The sequence below is a fragment of the Balaenoptera acutorostrata genome, chromosome 13, assembly GCF_949987535.1.
Source record: "Balaenoptera acutorostrata chromosome 13, mBalAcu1.1, whole genome shotgun sequence".
NCBI classification, from domain to species: domain Eukaryota; kingdom Metazoa; phylum Chordata; class Mammalia; order Artiodactyla; family Balaenopteridae; genus Balaenoptera; species Balaenoptera acutorostrata.
The window spans coordinates 60633110-60660614 of NC_080076.1; the positions used below are offsets into that span (position 1 = coordinate 60633110).

At 38.7% G+C, this 27505-nt stretch overlaps 1 protein-coding gene across 8 annotated transcripts in view; it reads left to right on the forward strand.

The window, feature by feature from the left end:
* The window catches only part of ARHGAP28 (Rho GTPase activating protein 28), a 163976-nt gene that overhangs the window by 21350 nt on the left and 115121 nt on the right, over nucleotides 1-27505 (forward strand). The gene's annotated exons all lie outside the window — the stretch shown is intronic.

Below are 27505 nucleotides of genomic sequence, written 5' to 3' on the forward strand. Positions count from 1 at the left end.
GGTTCATGGGGATAATGCAATCATATGATTTACTCTATATCGCACAGTAAAGTTCCAGCTCATTCAATAAGTGCAGTCCATAGTTGGAAGGAATGATATATAAAACCTCACACAGTATGAGGTTTAGTTAGAGACTGACCTTTAAAAATTATTCTTAGTAATATGGGTATTTTTAAGATAATTGAAAGGGTGACATTTGGAGAAATGGAATTGAATGCTTTGAGGTGTCTTCTTTTTGTTGTTGTTTTAAAGTTTGAATTCTGATGGTCTTCCCAGAGCTGTGGCTTCTGTGTGTGTCTGACTCTAGTTGAGTTTCATCTTGAAACATTTCACCCCAAGCATACCGATTTTTGTCTTAGTAAATATTGTCCCTGTCCATAAAAGACAAAGAGATTACCGAAACTCCTATAGGAGTGTAATTGTAAAGCTGACATACAGAGACATGCTCATTTTTCATGATTAAGATTTGGTCAAATTTTGGTCTATGTGTTGGTGAACATGTGCTTAAGTGTCACCTCATTGCTCTAAAACATGTGATACAATTGATTCTCTGTTTGCAATGACTCCAGCTTTGTTCAGGATATCTACTTATTGCAAATAAGACCACTTTCATGAAGGAACAAGGTAACAGGTAACTAGGAAGTAATGTCTATTTAAAACATTATTATAGAATGGAATGTATAATTTGCCTTTGGCCATGTGACTCTGAAGCTGTAATTACTTTCCTTACATCTTTAATGAAATACACTTCTATTAAATGTGATCTTCAAGCCTTATAGCAGTTTCTCCCCAAAAGGTACCACACATCCAAAGCAACTTTTATAGAGAACCCTTTAATGATAGGTCATTATCATAGTGAGATTAAACCTCTTTGGATAGCTGAGGCCATTTAGTGGAAATTAAAGATGAATACAGTTCTATGTTGGGTTTCATAATCAAGATAAGTTTAAATACTAAAATCTGAAGAACATTGTCAAAACTTTTAAGTCACTAAGCAGGACATTGTAGGCTATTGTCTACCTCATACTGATTTACACTGGCATGGAGCACTTTCCAGAACTAGTGGTCAACTGTACCCTCGAACATCTGTAGTTATGTGGACACGAGGTAAGAGTAAAACAATGCAGTCCAGTGCTTCAGGGCAAGTAAACTGATCTCCTACGGATGGAGGGCAGGAATTTCCTCCCTTCTCTCTGTAGGTCAGTTTCCCAAGGATCTTCATAAGCAATAAGGTGAATGAAGCCTAGGAGCTGGGAAGCTTTATTTGTCAGCTGAGTTTCCCAAGTAGACTGTACATCTGAGTGGATGATTTGATCCAAGGGTAGGGTGGTCAGGGGTTTTGTGTAAGGAGACCAAGAGTAAGTAATTTTTCAGAAGAATTATAAAGTGCTATGGAGAAAGCATAGGCCTACTAAGGCAATTGCTGAGTTGGGAGCATTACTGGAAGTGTAATGTGAGAGAGTGAATAATGAACAGTGGCTTGTTTCCAAAAAGTGACAATGGAATCCTTAAGGACAGAAGTGTCACTAGAGTGGTTATTATAGAACAGAAAGTATTGGAGGAGGAGAGGGAGTAATTTGGCAAAAGGACTAGAGGGAAATGAAGTCTTTGAAGGTAGGAAGAGGCAGAAAAAAGGGAAATGGGGAAAAGCACCACTGAGCTCATGATGGTAAAAACAACTGATTTTAGGAGGAGGAAATGAAAGAATCATAATTATTAAAACCAAATGCAGCACTTATCAGTTTTTATGCAGATGTTGATTCTCAGAAGATGAATAAGAGATCATTTGAAATTCACGTGGTGATGTACCAAATCCTGTAAAATGTTTGAGAAGAAAAGATCAATAGAACTCTCCCTTTTATGAGCATATATGATTTTAAACTAACATTTATGGAGGTAACTTTATGTGGCTTTAGTTGCACAGAAAGTTTTTAAATTATATATGTCTTGAAGTAGGGAAGGAGGGTGTTTGTTTTGTATTGATTTTGCCTTCTAGAAGTTTTAGAGTTAATCAGTTAATCCTAATTAATTTTACAGGTAGAAAAAACTGAGTGAAAGATTCTTGTTGAATAGAAAGCTTGGGGATGGGACCATGAAACAAGAAAAAATGTGCATAAAGATAACGGACTCAGTGCTGACAGTGAACAGCCATTGGTTGTTGTTGGCATAGACTAATAGCTTCTGGAGTTGCCAAAAGGAATGACCTGAAAATAATACAATAAAGAGATTGGGTCTGAATTTTGTGCAATTTGGCTTGTGCCAATTACACTGGTTGTGCATAAGTAAGATGACTATATACTTTCTTGTCTGAAATGGGACACTTTTAAAAGTGAAAGTAGGTGCTATACAATCATGCCTGGACAGCAGGTATAAACTGAGATTTTTCTAAACAATCCAGCACATGTGGTCACCCTATGCCTGAGCCCAAATACTTTAAAATGTATTCCACGTTTTCTAAAATGAATATCATTCCGGGACAACATTTAAGCAATTTTTCTGTATTATCAATAAGCACCAAAAAAATCAGTTTAAGTTAGTATGTGTCTCAACTATTAGGGTTCATATATTGGTCACAAAGGAACTGGGCCATTTTGGTCATAAGTCAGTTTCACTTTCACCCTCTCCAGTATTGAAATAATCAACTCTGTTAGCTTTTTTTTTTCCTTTTAGTGGGCTTGTTTTGTTTTATTTTATTTCATTTTATTTTATTTATTTTTGGCCCAGCCGCATGGCTTGCGGGATCTTAGTTCCCCCACCAGGGGTCAAACCCGGGACCCTGGCAGTGAGAGTGCAGAGTCCTAACCACTGGACCGCCAGGGAGGAACTCCCCTCTGTTAGCTTTAAAAGAAGCAAATCAATGTCGAAGAGCAAGATTTCTGGCTCTTCTACTGACTTGGGCAAGTTATTTAGCCCTTCAGCCCCTCATTTTCCTCACTGGGGATAATAACAGAATTAATCTCCTAGACTTATTGTGAGGATTAAAGACATCAATATAAGTAAAGACCTTAGAACAGTGATTGCCACATAGTAAGATCTATGTAAGAATTAACTTGTTATTCTTAATCACTCTTATTCATATTCTTATATCCCCATGAAGCACTGTTCTTTTTTTGCACAGTCCTTTGAATCATCATTTCCTGCCCTCCTTCCTTTCCCCCCCTCCCTGTTCCACCTCTACCACCTTAATGTATTGAAAACCTAAACACAGGAGTACCTAGCGTAAAATATCCTTTCTGACCCTTTGCAGAGAACATGGCCTGTTTAGTAGTCATCACATATGGGAAATAGCAGTATTTTGGGGAACATGAAACTGATTAGTAGAATAAGACACTCTTCTTTAACGTGGTGAAGTTTGGGAAACAGGAAAAAGCTCTGTTATGTACTTTGTGGAGATAAAGAGGGGAGAATGGGGAGTGGAGCAGGATGGAAGGACAGGAAGAGAAACAAATGGAGCAAAACCTAAGAAGTAAAATGGGTCTAGAGAGATGGGTCAGAGTCAGAGATAAATGAGAAGACAAACCTGGCCAGCATTGCATATCGGGAGGAGTGTTTCTGAATTAGGCATTATAGGGACATACTGATGATTAATGTAAAGTTTGGATTGACAACTATCATGATGTTACTACCCTCGGGAAATAAAATTCATACAGATTTGGTAAAGGAACAATTTAAGTAGTGTTTGATGTTCTACCTACCTATCCTATTGGATTAAGAATTAAGCCATGACAGGGTACATATAATTTTCCAAAATTGCGTGATCTCTCACTCTTTATGTCCTTCTCTCCATCATTCCAGTTAATGGGACCTGTGACATCAGAGATACAGGACCAGACTGAATAGCCAATGTTTTTAGCAACTTTGGTAAATTCTTTAGAAACTGATGTCAAGGGAGTTTCCAGAGTTCAATAGAATAAAGCATTGAACACAGAGTTGTTCACCCCACACAAGCAGGACTGGATATCAGGCTTTCACACAGCACTGCCCCAGAAGAAAATTAATGAGCTCTGCTCCTTGGATTACCTGTTAGGAGGCTTTGAGGATGGTTTCCCGAGGGGTAGACCTCAGAAATTCCATGCCAGAGCTATATAATTTTGACTTCGAGGGGCATTTTCCAAGTGCTGTGAAGTCCATTCGTTGTGCTGTGTTAAATAGCTATTTCTCAAGTTTATTTAGGAAACTGAAGCTTGGGGAATGATTATTTTTACACGTCACTCTATGGGATTGTAGGTCTGCTATAAATATTATTTAGAAGATTCAAAATAAGAAATTTCTGTGACAAACATACTATAATTGTATCAGATGAGAAATGGGGATGGAGGAGGTGTTAAAATCCATAGAGCATATATAAAATGCTCTATAATAGAGCATGTATGAGATACTCTGTTCTTCTTTGGTTTAGGGCATAGAATTTGCTTTAGAGTCTGTTGCTTGCTTATCCTTTAATATTGCTCCAGGAAGCAGGAAAGGATAGAAAGGGAAATGTAAATTATCCGATTTTCCTTCTGGATGGTTGGGCTAGTTAAAGATTTGTAGGTAGACAGACCTGAAAGTGAGGTATTAATGGTATTTGTGGCTTTTTTGCTCTGTATCTGTCCTTTTATCATCTTAGATAAATGAGAGTTGTGGTTTTTAATCAGAGAAGATCAAAGGCAAGACAGGAAATGATGATTTATTGTGAGCAAGAGTCTGGTAAGGACATAGGACTGCTTTAGATTTGTTTTAAAATAATATGGATCTTGTTTCTTTATTACATGGGTTTTTATTGACTTTTTAATACTCATTTCACATGTAACATTGTAAATGTAAGTTTGAATAAAATGCTGGCTAAAATCAATGAAAATTTAATACTTAGCAAGCATGGAGTGGGCTTTTCCTTTTAAATGCTTACTGTTTTCTCCTAATCTTCATTTCACCACAGATACCTTATGTATAATTTGAAAGGAGGCAAATTCAGATATCCTGGCAGATGGGGATTTAGTTCTTACTCTAATCCTTTTAGACACAATTTCTAAAGTTTCAGAAAGTTTTATTAAAGAGTTGGTAGGCAAATTTGGAACAAATCAGATTTTTCAAAAAGAAAAGCTTAGAAATGAATAAGGAAATTCTAGTTCTCATTTAGAATATCTTATTGGTGATCAATAAAAGCCCCACTTTGGGTATACTCTTTTTTGTTTTATACCTTTGCAATGACTTATCTTCATTCCTGTGATTGTCTAATTTATTATTAAAATGTTACTAATTTTCACCCAGTTATCCCTGCATGGTTGGTTAGTTAAAATACGTATACATGTATATTTAGAGCTTGTGCTCTGCACCTAACAAGTTTAAGTAATTTAAATAAGCCAGAGATGCTTATGGGACATCAGACTTAAATGAGTGAAGGAACTGAAATCTACAGCTCATCCATGACAGGAAATGAATATGGAAATTATAAGAGCAGAAATGAAAAGTAAAAAGTAGCTAAAATTTGAATACTTTCACAGATTCTTATCTATCTGACCTTGAAAAAATCAAAGATATGACAGAGAAACTAGGCTTTCACACCCAGCTGCAGAGTTTCTCAGCTAAAAACAACCTGACTTGACAATTCACCTGGAAGTTGCTGCTTCCCACCGAGTTTAAAGGCAGAGTATCCTGCAGTCAAAATATTGGTCATAGGTGGTGGATTCTTTTCTCAAAAGGAGGTTCATTAAGATTGTAATCAGAACCTTGTTTGGCTCAACAAGAAGGTTAGGCTAAATGTTGGCTCTTTTGTAGGAGAGGGACATCCAAATATAATCGGGAATTTTAGGGGTTTAAGAAAAACATGTGATCAAAAGATGTGCAGTAGGAGTTCAAAGAATTCACTGTGCTAAAAAATGATGGGACTCTTCTCTGAAATGGACTTATATCCTAACTGTGCACGCCTATGTAGGTACAAACAAACAAACAAACCTGTTGTGGAGAACAGTTAAGTGAATAGATAAGTTTTTTCTTCCTTTACAGACATTGGGTAACTTTAAGAGTTTGATGGCAGTAAATTTGCAAATATGATTGTTTTCACCTTCCCAGTCAAATTTTTTTTTACAGTTTTTTTAATACGGTGATTGAAAGCAAAAGTAGTATAATTCATAAGAGAACTATCAAAGCCAAGATCCTCTTACCTTAAAAATAAGAGTGTAGGGGTTCCCTGGTGGCACAGTGCTTGAGAATTTGCCTGCCTATGCAGGGGACATGGGTTCGAGCCCTGGTCTGGGAAGATCCCACATGCCATGGAGCAACTAAGCCTGTGCACCACAACTACTGAGCCTGCATTCTAGAGCCCGCAAACCACAACTACTGAGCCCGCATGCTGCAACTACTGAAGCCTGCACGCCTAGAGCCCGTGCTCTGCAACAAGAGAAGCCACCGCAATGAGAAGCCCGCGCGCCGCAACTAGAGAAAGACCGCGTGCAGCAACGAAGACTCAACGCAGCCAAAAATAAAATAAATAAATTAAAAAATAATAATAATAATAATAAAACTGTAATCCCTGCCCCACCAAGAAATTCCTAGGTCCAGGGAAGAAACAAACTCAGAATTCAGCAAGTACAATGTAGTATTATATAGTATAATGAGCAGAGAGTAAAATATTAAGTTAAATGTACAACTTCTATGAAATTGTTTTAGAAAAGAATTTTTAAAACTAATGAAAAAGTTAACTGTCATTTCTGTTGTTTTTAAAACACATTCAAAATACTATCTAAAGTCACTTTCAATTCCTTAGCAGTGTGAAAGATTCCTAACTAGAAAAAGGGATTACTTTGATAAATCAACAACTGGAGTTGATGTCACATTTATTATCATCTAAATTTACTTTAAGCTATTACAATAGAACTTTCCCTTTAAAACCTCTCTTACCATTACTGTTATTTTACATCCTAATCTTTAATTCATCTGAAGGGATTTGTTACAGTTAGTCTGGGTCTGCGACTCAATCTCTTCTAAAGGATGCAACACTGCAGTGGGCCTTGTCCTTCTCTGGATTCATTTCACATTACTGGTTTTACCTGGGAATATGAATGTTGTAGGTACTATGTATCCATCCATGCGGGAGTCCTTAGAAGATAAGAAAATGAGTTCATAAGATTATACTTATGTCTCCATCTGTAACAACCTCTTTTTTTTTCCTCAAGTTAAATTGCAGACTTTAACAATGCATGTGGACATACACAAAAGAGTGCATACACTGTACAATCGCCTTCATATACTGTACAGAAGTGGCCAGAACTAACCTGTGGCATCAGAGGTTAAGACAGTGGTGCCCCAGGGGTGGCGGTAGGGGTGCTGAGGGTGTGGAAAGGATGTAGCACCACGGCCAAGTTACGCATCTCACTAAGGCCAGGCTTCCTTGTCTGTATTGCAGAGAGGTGCGTGATAATCTGCATAATTTCTTGGCACACTCTGTGGTGTATAGTCAGGGTTTAGTAAGCATAGATATTAGCAGCAGCCAGCGGTGTAATGGCAATCCCATAGGTTTCTCAAATTCAAAAGGTCCATTTCAACTTCACCATTATCTACCCATTTGCTGGTTACGTGGAAATTGTTCTCCTTTTCCCTCCTGCCCCATCAATCACAGAGTCTATTGATTAGCTCTCCGGAGTGTATCAGCTTCTTGTACCCCATGGCCTGACTCAAGGCATCAGCCTTTCTCACTTGTCTTATTTCAAACACCTTGCCTCAAACTCACTCTGCCTCCAAAAAGCTTCTTATAATGCAGGCAGAGTGATTTTTCTCTCTCAAACGGAGTTCAGTTGTGCCACATACACACCCTGCTTGAAATTCTACAATGGTTTCCCATTCCCTTAGGGTAAACTCCAACTGCTTTGTATTTAAACTCTCTTAGAGGCCTTACATGGCCTGATTTGTCTCCACGTTCTAGCTTCAACTCTTGCTATTCCTCTTTTGCAGTCTATACTACAGAAGGGTTTAATTTCATTCGGTTTCTCGTCGATGTGCTACACTATCCTGTTTCAATTCACACATTATTAGAAATAGTGACATTTCTAATATTAATATTTAATATTAATATTTATTGAATAGTGATATTTCTGTTAGAAATAGTCCTCTTCTCTGGGCCGCTTCCTGTATCTCCCGTTGTTATGGGCTGAATTGCAGTCCCCCAATTCATATGTTGAAACCCTGACCCGCAGTACCCCTGAATATGACTGTTTGGAGATAGGGCCTTTAAAAAAGAGGTAATTAAGTTAAAATGGGGTTATTAGGGTGGGCCCTAATCCAACCTGATCTTATAAGAAGAGGCAATTAGGACACACACTGGCACAGGAGGAAGAACATGTGAAGACACAAGGAGAAGATGGCCATCTCCAAGCCAAGGAGAGAAGCCTCAGCATGAAACCAACCTTGCTGACACGTTGATCTTGGCCTTCAAGATTCCAGAACTGTGAGAAAAATTCCTTTGTTTAAAGCACCCAACCTGTAGTACATTGTTATGGCAGCTCTAGCAAACTGATACATCCACAATGAATTCCCTCCCATTCTTCAGACTGAGCTTAGAAGTCACTTCAATTAGGACACGCTGGGTTAGGCCAGGTGCCTTTCTATGTGACATAACCACAGCAAGGATGCACTGCCCATTCATCGTGTGCCCGGCCCTGTTCACAGCATTTTGCCTTGTGTCATTCCATTTACTTGTCACCATAACCTTATGAGGGAGGTACTTTTATTATCCTAAATTTACTGATCAGAAAATGGGGGAAAAAGCGTTGCCAGACATGCAGTCGTGTACAAAAGACCCAGTCTCTTTTCCTCAGTTCTTATTTGTCAAGGTAGAATATTCTTAGAGTTTGAAAAGTATTAGAGTTTGACACCGGACAATCTGTATTTACCTTATCATGACATCCATCCAATGTTATTGCAAGTACTTGTTCAGTTTTCTTCTCTGCTAGTCTCTAAACTCCAGGAGCACAGAGTATCTGGATTTCCCTGCCACCCCCTGATTCTGTTGGCTGGTGTCCAGCATAGTGTGTGCCCCACAGATATTTGGTGGGTGCTCCCAGCAGCTCCGGTGCTGAGGCAGGTGAGTGGCCAGAAGCTATCCTGCCTGCCTGGCCTGCAGCTGGGGAGGGAGACCAACAGCGGTGCCCTGAGTAGAGCAGTAAGAGCAGGGGTGCGCCTGAGGGCACTCAGTGAGCAGGGCACCCTCCCGGCTTCTCCCTCTTCTTTCCCCACGGTGTTCAGTGTTCCCAGTTCTGTTGATGGGGGTCAGAGAGGGAAAGCACTAAAGCAGACAAGTAATTATCAAGAACTATTATATATCGAATCAATATCCCTACATCTGGTTGGCCCTCTCTTGGCTGTTTTGTTCTATTGAAATTCTTTGAATAAAGACAGTTTCCTTCAGAAATTTGGGATATGGATGATAAAATCTAATTCTACACAATTAAATTTGCCCATGGAAAAAGTCCTCATAGACGTAAAAGAATAAGACTGAATAATTCTAGTGAAACGAAGGGCAAAAAGTCTATTGTCGAATTGTTTGATGTTAGAAAAAAAAATAATGCAAGTTGGCGTGTTTTCTAGAATTTCACAGGCACTTTCTACAATGCAGGGTCCATTAACATTGGCACACAGGCCCATGTCCAGATTCCAGGCCCTCAATAAGAGCTGGCTAGGCTTTTTCAGAATTAAAAGAAGCTTTTAATTAATTTTATTTTTTTGTGAATTTTTATTCAGTACTTCATGTGTACCAGATATCAGGAATATGAAGATAGTAAGACAGTCTCTGCCCTCAAAAGGTTTTCTGTCTAGTGGAAGAGGCAGATATGAGTGTAAATAAATGCAATGAAGGAGGCGGGGCTGGGGTAGGAATGTTACTCCCTGGGGAGACAGGAGAGCCGTCCAGGGACAGTGGCCTTTGGACTGAGTTCTGAGAAACTCTTGAAACAAATAGAGCTCCAGTTAGAAATAAAAACAGTGATTTCAGACAATTCTTTTGGCATGTTGCATATAACTTTTCTTAGGGGATCATAATCAAAAGTGACTTTCACACAAACTCTCTCCCTTTTGCTTCTCTTAGGACAGATGAAGATGCTTGCAAATTATCCCATTACCTTCAAATATTTTCCAAGTCACTTCAAAACAAAGTGACTTTCAAAAAATTGATACAGCCATCATCCAAGTACACGTACTCTCTAACTCTAGTGTTCATTTTTTTTTTATACTCAGTTGTGACTTTGTTTTATTGACTACATTTATCTTGAATCTATGTCCAGTAATTCAGTTCAACATTTATTGAATACTTACTTTGTGCCAGGTATCGTTCTAGGCTCCGGCATACACGGATAAATGTCTTGACCTCCGGTTTACAGTCTTGTAGGGAGACACATATGTAAATAAGTAATTTAGTATATAGGTGTTAACAGCACCCAAAAATAGGTATTTAAGTCTGAGTAGTGATGGAAACTGGTTAAGATTTCTTGGAGGTAGTAACATCTGGGTAGGGTTTTGAAAGCTAAATGAGATTTGTAATTTTAAAAGAAGCTGAGGGACTTCCCTGGCGGTCCAGTGGTTAAGACTGCACTCCCAGTGCAGGGGATCTGGGTTCTATCCCTGCTGGGGGAGCTAGATCCCTCATGCTGCATCCTGTAGGTGGCAACGAAGATCCTGCATGCCACAACTAAGACCCTGCGCAGCCAAATAAATAAATACATTTTATTTATTTATTTATTTATTATTTTATTTATTTTTTAGAAACAAAAAATTAAAACTGAGCATTAACTTTTAAACGCAGTGTTTATGGAGGATTCTCTATATATCATATTGAATGTAATAATAAGTGCATGGACTGACCTGCTGTACTTACGTGTACTGTAACACATGTGACAGAGGACATGCATGTTTAGGGCTACTTGTATTTATAAGGAATCTGCAAAAAAGCATAGTTTATTAATATTATTTGTATCATCTTAATTTTTAAATATCCCGATTAATAAAATAATCTAAGAAAGAGAAGTGAGATTTTTAAAATTACCTGAGGGAGTGGGAGTGGGTGACATCTCTGCTCAAAGCATTTTTGTGTCCTCATTGCTACACTGAATGTTGGTAAGACCTGGTTAAGGAAAGGAAAATTTTCTTCCCATTTGGAATTTAGGATTAGAAAGCCAATCATTGGCTTCTGCTGATTTAAAAAAAAAAAAAAAAAAGACTTTAAAATTAGGTTAAATGAAGAGTCAACCCCTAAGTTTCAGGCAAAGAGAAAGCTAGAAAGACTAGGTATCTTTTCATTTCCCATAAAACAGAGATAACTTCCTCTGTTTTCCATGAATATAGACGCAATACAGGAATTGAAATTCCAGTTTGACATACAAAATTAGTAAATTTCTAGAAAAGGGGCATTCATGTTTTACTGGTATCTCATCCCCATCATCACCCATATGTCGACCCTTTTATTTTTTTCCTAGCATGTATCACCATGTATTTCTATGCTCAGACTCATACAAAAATGAAATAGTGATCTTTAATAAATTAATGGCTTATACTTGTCCACCACTCAACAAATATTTATTGAACCTAGTGAGTTTCAGGCCCTCATCTCAGTACTGAGGATACAGAACTGTACAGAACAAAACAGATAATAATTTCTGCCCTCATGAAGCTTACATTCTAGGGGGTAGAAAATAAGTGAAATAAATAAATTTAATTTTTAGTTAGTATATAGTGTATTGTGATAAATGCTATGGGGAAATATACAGGAGGGCTTATATATATTAAGTCCTTTAATAATCACAGCATCACTATGATATAGGTACTGTCACCCATGGCTGGAAAATTGAGGCACAGCAAGGTCAGGTAACTTGTCAATGCTTAGTCATCAGCATAACTGGGCTTCAGACCCAGGAGTCTTATCCTAGAGCTCAACCTTTGACATGATACAGTCTAGCCCCCCAGAAGAAGTAGACCACCTCTTACAAAGATGCCCCTCTTGGGTGGGCAGACACAGGGGTCAGTGTGTGGTGTGGGTGTGGTGGGAGCTTCAGAATCTGACAGATCAGAGGCGGACTTCTGACCTCCCCGCATATTTACTCAGGCACTTTACATAACTAACCTCTTTTGTCCTCAGTTTTTCTAAACCTTAGAAATGGGAATAATGCCTTATAGGTACATTGTCAAGATTTAATCAGATGAAGTGGAAACAACATAACACAGTTTTTGGCCCAACCTGGGGACTCAGTAAATGTTTAGTTTTTCCCTTTTCCCTTTCCACAAGTCATGTAAACATCACCCAGTGATTGCATTTTCCTTGCAGGTCTTCTGCGCAAAGAGGATACTTGAGCAAGTGTGATTTTTCTTGTCTTGCAGAACGGGTTTCCAAGACAAGGTTCTGTAAATAAATGTCACATCCTTTTCTCATTCCAAGATGTGGAAGTTCGTTAAGTTTTGCTTTTAGGACTGAACTGATTTCTTTTTCCTCTGGGTCAGCTGTGCTGGTCTCCACTCTACCTTGCTTACCTTTCAACATAACACCTTCTCACAGGCTGTTACTATGCTGTTTGCAAATGCACTTGCAGTCTTGGAGTGTGCTACTGGATTATTGAAAAGGTTCTTCATGCCAGCAAGTTGACCTGCTGCTGGGAATCTCACAGAACCAAATTAATGTTTCCTCACACTGTATTTTTCTTGATTCAGCTTATTAAAACCATAGAGACAAAAAATGTCATTTCCAGAAGTAAAAAACTTGTAAAAATGTTAATTCCTGCCATGTGAAAGCAGAGGTAGTAACTGGTGCACTGGGGAATTACTCTTCAGTTTTTACAGCATCAGAGCCTAGCTGTGCAGTCCTGGGCAAATTCCTTAACCTCTCTGTGCCCCATACAGCATCAGAAGCCAACCTGTGGAATCCCGGGCAAATTACTTAACCTTTCTGTGCCTCCATTTCTTCATCTGTAAAATGATGGAAGTAATAGTACAATCTCATTGGGTGGTATGGAGGATGAGATTGGTTAGTATATGGAAAGCACTTAAAATACTAACCAGAACCTAGTAAACGCCTAAAGTGTTTTATTATTATCATTATATTAAGCCTGGCATGACATCTTGATTGTACACGTCTCCCTATGAAAGTCTAGACTATTGTTTGGCTTCTTAATATAAGAAACATAAACACTTGAGAAAAATAAAAATTGTTTCAGTTACTAATGATCACTAATGATTAGAATTAAAGACATAACTTCTTAGGTAAGGCACATAACTTGATTGACTTGTAAATGGAGAATCTTGTTATTTTGTTTTTTGTTATTTGTTCTTCCTTGTTGGATACATATATGATTAAATTTTACTCACCGGCTGCATCCTTTGCAGAAGAATTACCAAAAGGCTGTTGTTTACAACCCAAGCCCAAGAGCTGTTGAAAATGGGCAATAAAATCAAGTTTTAGTAGAAGTACAGCATAAAAGCAACAGTCTTCCTGTGACTTAATGCCCTCACTATGCAGTTGAGTTAATAATCATTGGCACATAACTGCTAATAGTCAAAGCTGGCTGCTCACAGCTTATTGTAAAACAAGAACTATTTGCTATCCTGGATTCAAAGCACACTTCCTCCTGACAATCATCTTGCTTCTTTTGTTCCTAGGAATCATTTTGGGACCGTTTGTGTTGTCAAGGAAACTATAGTTTCACTTCCAGACTTTTTAATTCCAAAAAAGAGATGGGTTGAGATCCAGACTCATATTAAAACCTACTTGTAATTAAGGGTATTAGCTAATAATAATTTTGCCCTAATTATGCAAGTACTGTTGTAACCGAAAGTGGGATCCAGCTGCTTGCAGCTCAAAAGCCAGTAAAGAGGCAAGGTTGGTGGGAAGGAAAGTTTGCTTTAGTTTGGATGCCGGCAATGCAGGGGTGGGGGTGGAGGCGACTCCCCCTCCCTCCCCACTGTCAACCAGGGGACAAGAGCTTTTATAGACAGAGGGAGGGGCTACATGAAGAAACAGCACAGTCAGCTCTGACCGTCATCTTGAAATTGGTCATGGGCGGTCTGACCAGCGTCGTCTTGATTAAGTACAGTTAGTCTTCAGTTCCAGGGTTGGTTTGTTCCCACTTCCTTGAGGCCAGTTCTCGGAATTGTGGCAGCTTATGTCATGGCTACAGTCTGGTCATCATGTAGTTAACTTCTTCCACCTGGTGGAGGTTTCAGTATCTATAAGACAGCTCACAGGAGATGACTCAGAATATATCTATCTATAGCCCTTGAGAAGGAACTGAAGGTCCTTGACTGTGCTTAATGACTAAACTATTATTATTTAGTCTTGTTGGACTGTTTTCCTTTGTTTCTGCATTTTCTCACTTCTCTGATTAAACCTATTTTTTGGCTGAAGTTTTTCCACAGACAAAAAACAGGTGGAAGACATGGTAGGGGGGAAGGACCATAGCGTCCTGCTCCATTTCACTATTACTTTGGTTATATTCATTCACCCTTCATTTCCTTCCTGCTTTATCTGTTACTATGAGGTATCTTTCAGGTTTTTAATTTTTACTGGCATCAGGACTTTTGAAGCTAAAGTTATCACACTGGTGAGGCCGGTTTTCTTTTGTCCATGAATAAATTACTGCTACATGGAAAGTATAAAATCATCAGTCAATATTCAAAATAAATATAGGTAGGTTCCATTTCTTCTGCTGTCAGTTTTAGTAGTTTATATCTTTCAAGGAGGTTGTCCATTGCATGTAAGTTGTTTAATTCCTTGGAGTATAGTTGTTTATTTTATGCCATTATTATGCATTAGCTATCTTCAGGATTTTTAGGGACAATCCTCTTTGTCCTTTCTGATACTGGTAATTTTTGTCTTCTCTTTTCTTGATAAAATAGCTACAAATTTATCAATTTTGTTCATCTTTTCCAAAACCTAGCTTTTAAATAATTTTTCTCTATTCACCTGTTTACTCTTTCTTTCATTGATTTTTGTTCTCTCTTACCTTAATTATTTCTTTGCTTTGATTTATTTCAGCCTTAATTTGTTCTTCTTTTAGTAGCTTCCTAAGGTAGAAGCTTAGATCATTGATTATAGACCTCTATTCTATTTCAATAAGCATTTAATGCTATAAAATTCCCTCTAAGGATTGCTTCAGCAGTATCCTATAGCATTTAATGCTATAAAATTCCCTCTAAGGATTGCTTCAGCAGTATCCTATATGTTGTAGTTTTCTTATTATTCAGTTAAAAATATTTTCTACTTTCCCTTGGGATTTCTTCTTTGATCTGTGGGTTTTTTAAAAGTGTGTCCTTTAACTTTCAATATTTAGGGATTTTCTAGATATCTTTCTTTTGTGATTCCTAAATGAATTCCTTTGTGGTCAAATAACATACTTTGTATGAGTTAAATCCTTTAAAATTTATCAAGATTTGTTTTATGACCTGGCATATGATTTATCTCGGTGATATTCCCTGTGAACTTAAAAAGAATATATATTCTGCTCTTTTGGGTGGGAGTATTCTAAAAATATCCATTAAGTTAATTTGGTTGATGCTATTGTTTAAGTTTTCCATATTTTTCTTGATTTTCTGTCTACTTATTCTATGTATTGCTGAGAGAGGAGTGTTGAAATATTCAACTGTAACTGGGCTTTGTCTGTTCATCCTTTCAGTTCTAAGAGTTTTTACTTCAAATATTTTAAAGCCTCGTGTTTCAGTGCATGTGCATTTAGGATTGTTAGGGTCTCTTTATGAATTTAGCTTCTTATCATTAAGAAATATCCCTCCTTGTCCTTGGTCATACCCCTGGTTCTAAAGGTGTGGAAGCCATCGAGCTGTGCTCTTCAGACCCCCTTTCCCCAAAGTTGTACACTTAGCGCACAGCCTCAGCTGCCACAGTTTGGGGATCTGCCACATATCCCCACTGTGGTTACGTTCTCCCCTGGGTGCTGCCAGCTCATGACTGACCCCAACTGTTTCTGCCCAAAGCCAGCTCTTCTGATGGGCAGTCTCAGCTGGGGACTCCCCATCGGCCTGGCTAAGACTTTCACAGAGCCTGCAGTCTCAGGCTCCTCTGACCCAAACCTTCTTTCTCCTTCTCTCCTTTCACAGGTGTCAGATCCGCATTCATGTCTGAAGGCCTTACCCTGCTCAATCCTATTCCCTCTAACCTTTATCTTTCACAACTGTTTCCCCCAATAAATCTCTTGAACTTCTGATTCAGTCTTGACATCTTCTTTCCCAGGACCCAAATTGACACAGAAATCTACTTTGTCTGAATTAACATGGCCATCCAAGCTTTCTTTTAATTATTGTTTGCATGGCATATCTTAGTCCATCCTTTTGCTTTTACTCTGTGTCTTTATAATTTAGGTGTGTTTCTTTTACTCTGTGTCTTTATAATTAAAGTGTGTTTCTTGTAGACAGCATGTATGGCTGTGCTTAGTCTACTGTCTTGCGGTATGTTTTCTATTTTTTAAAATTAATTTTTATTGGATTATGGTTGCTTTACAATGTTGTGTTAGCCTCTATTGCACAACAAAATGGATCAGCCATACACATACAGATATCCCCTCCCTTTTGGACTTCCCTCCCATTTAGTTTACCACCGTGCATTAGGTAGAGTTCCCTGTGCTGTACAGTATGTTCCCATCAGTTGTCTCATCTGTTCTCCTTCCCTTTTCTCTCTTTTTTTCTTGCCTTTTTTGGGATGACTTAAGTATTTTTTTAGTATTCCATTTTATCGCCTCTCTTTCTTATAGTTCTTTGCTCATTATTTTTAGTCGTTACTCTAGAGTTTACAGTACACCACTCTATCTTATCATATCCCACCTTCAAATAATATTGTATTGCTTCATGTGTCATGTAAGAGCTTCATGACTTTATGCTTTCATTTTCTCCTTCCTTTCCTTTGTGATATTGTTGTCATACCTTATATTTATTACATATGTCAAAAACCTAACAATACATTATTTTGTTTTAAATGGTCAATTTCATTTTAAAGAAATAAAAAAAATAAGGAAGTAGTTTATTTTGTATGTACCCACATATTTACAAATTCCCACACTTTTAATTCTTTTGTGTAAGTCCAAGTTTCCATCTGGTGTTTTCTTTCTTCTTGAAAAACTTGCTCAAACATTTCTTGTAGTGCAAATCTGTTGGCCATGAATTCTCTGTGCTTTTGTTTGTGTAATGTAGTATTTATTTAGTCTTCATTTTTTGAAGGATATTTTCACTGGATATAGAATTCTAGGTTGACCTTTCTTTTTTTTTTTTTCCGGTCAGGTCTTTAAAGATGTCATTCTACTGATTTTTGCTTGTGTGGTTTCTAATGAGAAGTTTGCAGTTATTCTTCTTATTGATCTTTTGTACATAATGTCTTTTTTTCCCACTCTGCTGCCTTTGATATTTTCTCTTTATCTCTGGTTTTCAGCAATTGCCTCATGATATGCTTGGTTCTGGCTTTCTTTGTATACCTTTGTTGGGGTTCATTCAGTTTCATGGATTTCTGGTCTATAGTTTTCATCAAATTTGGAAAAATTTTAGCCCATTTGTTTTTATCAGTTTTATTCCCACCTGCATCCCAGGACTGTGATAACACATGTGTTAGACCACTTTGTTGTCTCACAAGTCACTGAGGCTTTGTTCATTTTTTCAGGCTTTTTTTCCTCTTTCTATTTACATTTAGGTATTTTCTACATTGTTTTGTCTTTGAATTTACTGGTTTCTTCTGCAGTTCATTAATGTCCTGATAATCCCATCTGGTATATTGTTTATTTCAAATATTTCTTTCACTTTCATAACATCTCATTGTCTTTTAATCTTCCTTTTATCTCCTCATATCTTTCTTTTAAATCCTTAAGTATATTGAGCATATTTATAATTGTACTTGTGTGCTAATTCCTCAGCTCTGTCATTTCCAAGTTTATGTCCCATTTTCCTTCTTCTTTGCATGTGCAGTAAATTTTTTACTGAATGCTAGATTTGGTGTGGGGGGGTGGGTGGTGTTTTGTTTTTAGTTTTTTGTTTTTGTTTTTGTATTATTTTGATTCAGTGCCCAGTTTTGTTGTCTTTCTCTTAAAAGGTTTGTTAGGGCAGGTCTGTAGTAACCTTTACTCTAGGCTTCATTTTAACCGTACTACTAAACAAATACTTTAAAGAATCTTCTGGGGTTGTGACCTAAAGCCCCAGGTGCTCAGCAAAGACTTTCTATTCTGGCTGGTAAAAACTCAAGTGGCTCCCAGCCCTTTGCCAGATCTGGGGATCTTTTATCTTGTAGATCCTCATTTGTTTTTGCCCAGTGTTATGAAGTTGACCCGGCCCATGTGCAACTTAATATTCAGCAACAAACTCAAGGATACACCGTGTGGATTTCTTGAGTTCTTTGTCAGTATATATCCTTCCTGTCTGGTACTTTTTCTATAAAATTCCATCTGCCTTTGCCTCTGTGAACTCTGTTCTGTGTCCCCTTTACTCAGTGAGACCCAGGTTCTTGGGTTTCCTCTCACTGCTCTGCAAGCTGGGTTAACCATCAGACTCACCTAAGTTGTTCCCCTTTTCTCAGGGATCACATCTTGGGCTTCCTTTTGTCTAGTATCTGTAAATAGTTTTCCCTGTATTTTATCCAGTTTCCAGTTGTTTAGGCACGAAGGCTGATCCAGTCCCAGTTAATGCATCATGGCCAGAAACAGAAGTTTCTGTTTTTATGACTATTCTAGATGTTTTCTCCTAGACATTAAGGTAGTCTTTGAGACTATCTCTGTTGTTGAGAGAGAAGCAATTTTCGGGGGAGAGAGAAGAGGCTCCAAGGCCATTTACTGTGCCCTGGACTGCACACAGGACCATGGGTGGGCATTCCAGAAAAGAGGGGACATGGCATCTGGGAGATAAGGGGGCTGTGGCCCCTTTTCTTTCCAGGTACTTTTCCTCAATCATCTTTCACACTGAAGGGATATAAGTCAAGGACAGCCTGTACATTCAACCTATTCCTAGAGCAGTTTCTCAGCTGCAGAATCCTCTGTCTCTTATTTTATTTATGGATGGAATTTTCTTTCTCCTTTGTCCAGGGCAATTTAAGTATTTCTTTTAATTTTTTTTCTTCTGCATCAGTGCTATTTATTGATAACTTCCAAAATCCAGTCATTCTGTTAAGGGCATTCATAAATTCATTTAATTTTCATCAGGACCCTAGGAGGCAGGTACTAGTATGATCTCTATCTTATCCATGAGAAAAGCAGGGCTTAGAGGGATTAACAAGTTTCTCAAAGATCAAACAGCTTGGAAGTGGCAAATCCATTGAACTTGTGTCCTCACTTCATGCCCTGCACTCTTTTCTTTCTTTTTTTTAAAATTTATTTATTTTTGGCTGCATTGGGTCTCCGTTGCTGCGTATGGGCTTTCTGTAGTTGCGGTGAGTGGGGGCTGCTCTTCGTTGCAGTGCGCGGGCTTCTCATCGCTGTGACTTCTTTTGTTGCGGAGCACAGGCTCTAGGCACAGGCTTCAGTAGTTGTGGCTCTCGAGCTCTAGAGTGCAGGCTCAGTAGTTGTGGTGCAAGTGCTTAGTTGCTCCGCGGCATGTGGGATCTTCCCGGACCAGGGCTTGAACCGGTGTCCCCTGCATTGGCAGGCAGATTCTTAACCACTGCACCACCAGGGAAGTCCCCGTGCCCTGCACTCTTGATCTGAGGTTTTCCTTTCTCTTTTACTACACACTACCTTGTACTAGATATTTCTGTACCTGTCTTACCAGTTCATGAATTGATTGAGGATAGGAACCCTGTGCTTACACATCGTATGTTCTTAAAGCATTTAGCAGAGCCCTTGCCCACATCCAGTTGAGAGGGAGGAAAGGAGGAAAAGATATTATCTTCTTTGTTTCTCATTTTGGAAAAGAAATAGCCCTAACCTCTTAGAACTAGCTTGCCATCAAAATACATCCTTATCAATAAGATTAATCTTTCAATGTGACTTTGTTTTACTTATTTGAGTCAGCTGACAGGAAATCTGCTGTCCTATAAAACAACAGATGGCAAAAAGGAAATATTCATTATTGTTCTGTTGTCCGGTGTACATACCTCGTAATGATAGACTTTGGGATAATGTGTTCTATGATATTTGCTCCTTTTACTCATGCCTATAAATTATTGTCCCTTACAAGATTGATTTTTATGTTTTCTGTAGCATTAGATAAATGTTTATTAAAATAAGATATGTGATCTCAAATAATGATAGAAATAACATAACAAGACCCTGTAATCAGTAATTTGAACTTATCTTTTTATTTGTTAACCAAATACACAGTGATATCTTGACTAAGTCTGTTAGTTACTAGGGCAATAAAACTATTTTATAGCAAATAGCTAGTGGGGTACTCCAGCAGCCCCAGAGGAGGATGTCAGAGCTTCTTGAAGAACTCTTCTTAAAGAAGTTCTTTCTTTATTGGATGAAGAAGCAGCTTGACTACTGGATGGTGGTTTCCACAATTCAGCCCCTCCCCCAGTGTCAGCTGTACCTGTTCCCGGAGGCATTTAAGCGCATCTGATAACCCTCGTGGTTGAACTCACAAGCCCCAGGCAGACTGGTATTTGTCAGGCTGGAGGCTACCGGCAGGGTGAGAAAGGCTTGCTGCTGGAAGCTATCAAAAATCGAACCTTCTTTAAAATCTTAAATTGCTCAATTAAAAATGCCTCTAGCGCTGGGGGAGCTGTGTGAGAGGAGGAGGAGGAGGGATGTAGCGAACAATGTCATCAGTGTCTGAAATTCTGAACTTAGAAAAACAGGATACATACTTGTTAAAGGTAATAAATTCTGATTTTATTTGATCATCACTCTCTGTTCTTCAGAGATGCTTTTTCATTGGCCAAAAGCTGTAGAACTTTCAGGTTCATTGTTTATGAGATGCCTCCTCATATTTTGGAACTAAAATGACTTCATTCAGAGCGAGCAATTTAAAATCTTTATTTGGTACTTTTAACGCTTGTGAAAAGATCTGTATGTAGTGGGATAGCTCTTGTCCTATCTATAAAGCAGGAGCCGAGAGAGGGCAGAGAGGAAAGGAGAAGAGACGGGGAAGGAGGGTCCTATTTCTCAAGCAAAGCAAGAGAAATCCTTAGAAGAGGGAATTATGTTTCACATGGTCTTTTAAGATTCAGGATCTTTCCTCTCTTCGTAATTTTATAAAGTGAACAAATATCCACTACAGTCACTTTCTTCTTTACACATAATAGATTAATGAGCAGCCGTCAGAATTGATTTTTAGTCTCTAGTGGCCTGAACTGGCCTGAACTGGATTCAGGCAATGATGTGAAGGCTCAAAACTAAATCTGTTTTTTCAGATCCCCGAGACTCTCCTGTCTCCCGGCATGTTGTTATGTTATATTAAACATTGGTAGTTGGATCATAAGAGCCACGAGGGACCACACATCTTTATCCTTCTTGGCTGGGTAATGCTCTTAAAAAAAAATAAATGAATCCTTATCAATCCCATTGCCACCAAGCTAGGACTTAAAGGGCAACAGCGAAAAGAGAGTTTCCACTTTGAACAAAAACAGGCCTGAGGAAGGATTTTAGGTACAAAGTAAGGTAAACTTTTTCAGCGAATTAATTCATATTGGATATTGTACCTAATATCCATGAGGTAAGAAGTTTGTACATTAACCATCTTAATAATATATTTGAACACGGTGATCTAACAAAACATACAGTCATATTTATCTCAAATGTTTTTCAGAGTTCCAACGTGTCTTAAAATTCTATCACATTGCATTTTCACTGGGATGTTTTTCTATAAAAAAAAAAGTGGTGGTACATTCACTAATAAGTATTTGTTGCAGGCTTACTGTTTGTAGAGCATTGTGCTTGATTTTGCCTTAAATTATGCATTTATCTATTCATTTACTTAACAAATATTTATTGCATGTTAATAAATGTGAAGACTTGTTCTTGGTACTGGGGATATTGTTAAATCAGCATTACCAATGAGGTCTTTGGCCCTCTGGCAACCTGTGCGCCAGTGGGGAAGTCAGCTAATACACAAGCAAACAAATACATATATAGTATAATTTTGGAGAGAAGTGAGGAGATGTATTAGCTGTTTGTTTGCCAGCTACTAATGTCTCATCTTATGTAATGGCCACAGGGAAATTGGATACCGTGATGTAATGACAGCATGCTCTGACCTTTTAGGGCAAAGTATGGGGTCTCTTCCAGTCATCTTATGCAGTTCTCACAAATAGACATGTAAAGCACACGTTATTAGTCCCATTTATTCGGACAAAGAAACTGAGGTCCAGAGGGATTGAGTGCATTTCTTTCTTTTTAAAGCTAGTAAATGGTAAAGGTTTTTTCGACTCAAACCCTCAAACCCTTGCTTTCTGACCAAAAGTTGCATGGTTTTCCTCTGCATTATTCATTACTTGATACGTATTGGATTAATCAGCCACAAATTTTTCCTTTCTACATTTCAGGTGAAAAATCTTTCAGGAGTAGAAAAAATTTTACCAGATCACAACATATACAGCTTTTGCTTTTGACTTTAAAAGTACTTTTAATAAAGCCTCTTATCTACTTGGTGGAGAAAAGAAGGAAAGGGTAAAAGTGTTTCTAAAAATTGCCCTTGCACCCCTCATGGGTTTTCATAAACCTCAGCCTTCTCAGGGCTGATTACTCTTTGCAGTCTTCCTTAGGAAATGGATGAAAATTTGAGCTGGGACACAAACAGGAAGGCTCTGAGGCAGCCTTCGTCCTGCAGACACTACCTCTTTAAACAGCTGCCATGCGGTGGGAATTGTTCTCCACTCAGATGAGAAGCTCCCCTGCCCTTTGTTTCTCTGGCCCTGCAGGGCTGGAGGCAGCTGGTGAGGCCCTGCTCCGAGGTGGAGGCCGAGCTCTGCAGGTGTGAGGGTGCAAGTGGGCTGGAGGGTGGCATCCCCACCTCTGGGCCATGAGGACACCGGGCCACAGAGATGTCTTGTGCTTCTCCCTTAAGAATATCATCCATGAGACTTTCAACCTGCTGAAAGGTAAGTTTCCTAAATCAGTAATTTGGGCCACAGACTTCTTTCTGCAGACTGGTTCTTTCTTTTACTTAAAAGAGGAAAGGAGAAAACAAAGCATTGCTATAGCTTTTTTTGTTTGTTTTAAATCCATTTTTAGGTGAATGCATGGGTGGGGCTCACAGTTTTATTAGCAGGTTATTGGTACATACAGTAAACTGTTACTTTTTAACCTTTCAAAAGTTTTGTTGTGGTGTGAATATAAGTTTCTAAAGCTCAAATATAGAAGGCAAGTAGATAAACCTTGTTACTAATTTGGGAAGACTAGTTAAAATGGGATCTTAATAGATGCATAAAAAGGAATGGCTTAGAGATCTTTTGATTCCAGTTCCTGTTTTTGCGCAGGAGCCTTTCAACTATCTCATCTAATCTTTCCAGATGATTATCTAATTTTAGAAACATCCACTGAGGTAGACTCCATTTCTCAAGCAAGCTCTTCCCCTCTTTAATGGAATTAAAATATTTCTTTGGTGGGGCTACCAGCCTTTCCTCTTGTTTTCAGTGCTGGCACAAAGGGCACCAACCAGAAATGGCTGTGTTCCTTGCCCTGGTCCAAGAGAAGACATGTGGGTGAGGAAGGCATTCTCAACATGTGCCTGCCCTCATTTGGCCCGGGGATTTGTGTGATCTGCCTCCGTCCATTTCTTCTGATCTTTTCCTGGCCTCTGCCTGCTCCTCTCTTACGCACCTTCTTCGAGACATTGGTGCCTGAGTTATAGAGTGCACACTCGAAGCCAAAAATTCCTCTGAGTAATCGCAAGCAGAGGGTCTACTTCCGGAAACACAAGTGCATGCTCTTCCCAGAAAGACTTCCATAATATCTGTTCACCTTGTTTCATGTTTAATTGTCAGAGCACTGGTTTGTCAAGGGTCCTTGCTGGTCTTTTATTTTCTTTTTATTCCTTTTCTTGTCCTTTGTGTCGTCTTTTAGACGGAAGTGCAAGTATCAGGAAGGATGGTTTTGTTGCTTATTTGAAATTCATTTCCTTTAAACTGGATTAGAATCATTTGCTTTACTGTGTTCTGGTTGTTTTTTTTTTTAGTTAAGTAGCATCATTTTTATATTTTGCAAGTGTGTTTACAGTTTCTTTGTTGTTTTTAAATTGTTTTACTAGTGTATTTTGTAATCAAAGGTAAAGTCTACTTTGGCCTCAATGAGCCTTCTTTTTAGATTAGAGTGTGGTAAGAAAGCCTACCCAAATGCAATATTATTTTTTGGGGTATAGTGTGGGGAAATTTTTTTTTTTTTTTTTTTTTTTTTTTTTTTAGTTTTATCACAGATTTCAGGGGGTGGTAAGCAAAACCAAGGTTCATGATAGGGGATAAATGTCTGGCATGATGTCTAGGATTGTGGCAATAGCTTGATGTACTCGTTTGTTTGTGAAAATAATTTCACACTTAACTGCTAAATAAGAAGCCTTTAACTTTAAATCTTGCAAGTAATAAGGAATTTGCATATTTAGAAATTGTTTTCAGTTTCACATTCTACAGTTTCATTGTGATAGCCCCTGTAGTTCTGCATATAATCACAAACCCCCTGCCCTGCCCCCTCTGTACATGTCCCATCTTTTACAAGTTTTGTAAGGCCCTTGTTAAACTCTAAGCCCAGGGATTAATTGAAGAGCAGCTGTGCTAATCAAAGGCAAATTTAACAAGATATGACTCTGAAGGACTTTATTTTTATGATCCTAAAGTTAAAAAAAAAAAAACCAGATGGAAAACAGAACAACAACACTTAGCTTACCCAAACAAGCAGAATCTCTGCAGATAAGGAATTCTGAAGACAGTGGGCATAATAATGCAAGGCTCTAATAGCCAAGGTTCTGGCAGAAATTTTATGAAAAATAACAAAATAGCTTATAAGATGAGCTAAAAGGAAATCAGTGCCCCTCTGCAATAAGTAGAATGATAAAGTGAAATAACAAATTTACTGGAAGGCCTCCTACTGACCCCAGTTGAGTTGAGTGCAGGACTGTGTTTCAAAGCCTGTTTAAAACCCCAGAGATGGTGTTTTGAATCAGTCTTGCTGACGTAAACACAGACCCTGCCTGGAAATTTTCCAAAAGCAGAGATTGAAGGCAGCTTAGCCAAGATGTGCAGTATTGTTACATGAAAGACAGGGGGGAAGCAATTTACTGCCGCCTTGGGAGACAGAGTGCAAAAGCCTTTCAGCTCTCTCTGAAGGCGGCGTGTGACCTGGAATTAAGACCACTGACAGAGAGAAGATTGCACCAACAATTGCCCCCAAGTGCTTGTCTAAACAGAAGGAAGGAGGCTTTGAGAAAAAGGGAATTGGTTCATAGTGATAGAGAAGCCTGTGGATTATTTAAGGGGAAAAAACTATTGAGAGGAGTATTTGGACAATGTGAGCGCTGATGAGATGGACATTCATTGCTAGGCAACTTGAGTGATGAATAAATGATAGGCTTACAGAGCTCAGGTCCCAAACAAACTCAGGGTTTGTAAGTGAGCAGAGTAAACAGGTCTTGTCTCTGTTAGCTATGAAGGTCTGTGTTATTCACTTTCTGTTTGTTAGATGTAGTTAAGCAAACAAACATGAAGACTTCAACTTTTTTCTTTCTCTTATGAAAATACGTAGTAAAATTGGGGCCAGGTATGTAAAGGATATCTCCTGCTAAAAATGCAGATCTCTGTTTTAGACTTTCCAAGAATCCAGCTTGGTACTTCACAAAAATCACTAGTTGGGACGTGAAACGTCCATTATTTTGCTTCAAAAGATGGAAGGCACAGTATTTCAGTTATTTGTGTACTGAAGTGGTATTTGACTATCTGGAACTTCTGGAATAAGTAGGTGATAATATAGATGTTTTCACCCTTTTTTTCTTCCTGTTCCATGAGTTGCAGTGCTAATTCCAAACAGTGCTTCCATAAACTTCAAAAGGAGTCCTGGAGATAAGGAGACAGGAACCACATGTCAGTGCCGCCTGCTGAGGCAGTTTGGGGAGCCTGGTATCGGGCACCTTCAGTGCTGGTGTCAGGCATCCACAGGAGCAGTAGGAATAGTCCAGACAGAGTGCTTTGTATTATAGTGATATAATTATGGAGGCCAGCAGAGCCTAGCAGAGCCTACATGTACTTCAAAAGATTCTTTTTATATAATAGCATAGCATACATCAATGGTCTTTCATTCTTTTGACAACCTCCAATTATTCAGTAGGTATGAATGTTTAGTATAGTTCAGTTAAAATGTTACAGGATGTATCACTTGATTCGTCTCTGGTTTCTGCTGCTGTTGCTTCTGCTTCCGTTCTTCCTCCTCCTTTTCCTTCTGACAAAACAAAAACCCTAAAGCACAGTCTCCTTTTGAATTAGGCAAGTCTGTGGAGATCCCTTACGAATAAGAAGTTACAGTCCCTTCCAAAACTGCTTTCTAATCTGTGAAATAGAAGAAATCAGACATCAGCATGAGACAAACCCATCTCGAACGTTTTCAAGAAGTAGTGTAATTTCCAAAGCATCGGAAGCGCATGAACTATCAAAACATCTACCGCTACAAATCCGTAGGCTTTGGTGATCATGGTAGGAGTGGAATTAGAGTGTGTGCAGGCATTTTACAAATACCGTTTACGAAGACTCCATGCAGAGGTGGCTATCCCCAGTTTACAGATATGGAAACTGAGGCACGAGGAGGCCAGGCATCTTCCCCAAGTTTGTACAACCGGTGCGTGGCAGGGTGGGAATGTGAACCAAACGTTGTTTGCCTGAGAGGCCTGGGCACTCCCTCCCACACAGTGCTGAGTGAGCGGCACAGTTTGTTACCTGTCTGTGTTTTTCAGTCTGGAGGTCGTAGAAGAATTCTGAGGTTTTGCTGGAAGTAGCTGCAGGACTTTGAACAACGCAGGCAGGCCTCTTCTCCTCGTTGCTGGGGCTCCCAGGTTCTCTACTCTGACCATTTTTATGTCCTTTCTGACTGACTCTCTTGAAGGAAGAGATAGTATCTATCCCTCTTCCCCAGTAATATGTAAATTTTGTTGCTTGTATGTGTGCGAGCATGTTTGTGTGTGTGTGTGTGTGTGTGTGTGTGTTTAGGGGGCACTGTTGTGAGAGAAGAAGGGAAAGGAATCACATTACTTCTTACGAATTGCAAACATTTAAGAAGGAATGTATTACAAAGAATTACTGTATGTTCTCAAGCCCTAAGAGGAGTCACTGAGCATTTTCAGTAGTAATCTGTTTACAATTCTGTTTACTGAAGATTTGGCTTTTTGGTGCTAACTTGAGCCCTTTGGATTTGTAAAGGGATTCATTTGTCAAAGTCCAGCTCAAATTCCTCACCCCACTTCTCCTTAAAGCACTGTTGTCTCACCACTCCCCTCACATGGACAGTTCCAAATTTCTAAAGACTAGGCTATCAATATCTTTCCTTTAATATTTCTATACTCCCAAACTCAGCAAGGCAGGTGTTCTTTTTAGAAGTATTATCTTGTCTCTTTGGCTACCCTGTAGGCCTCCATTGGATACTGATTGCTTCTTTTACCTCAG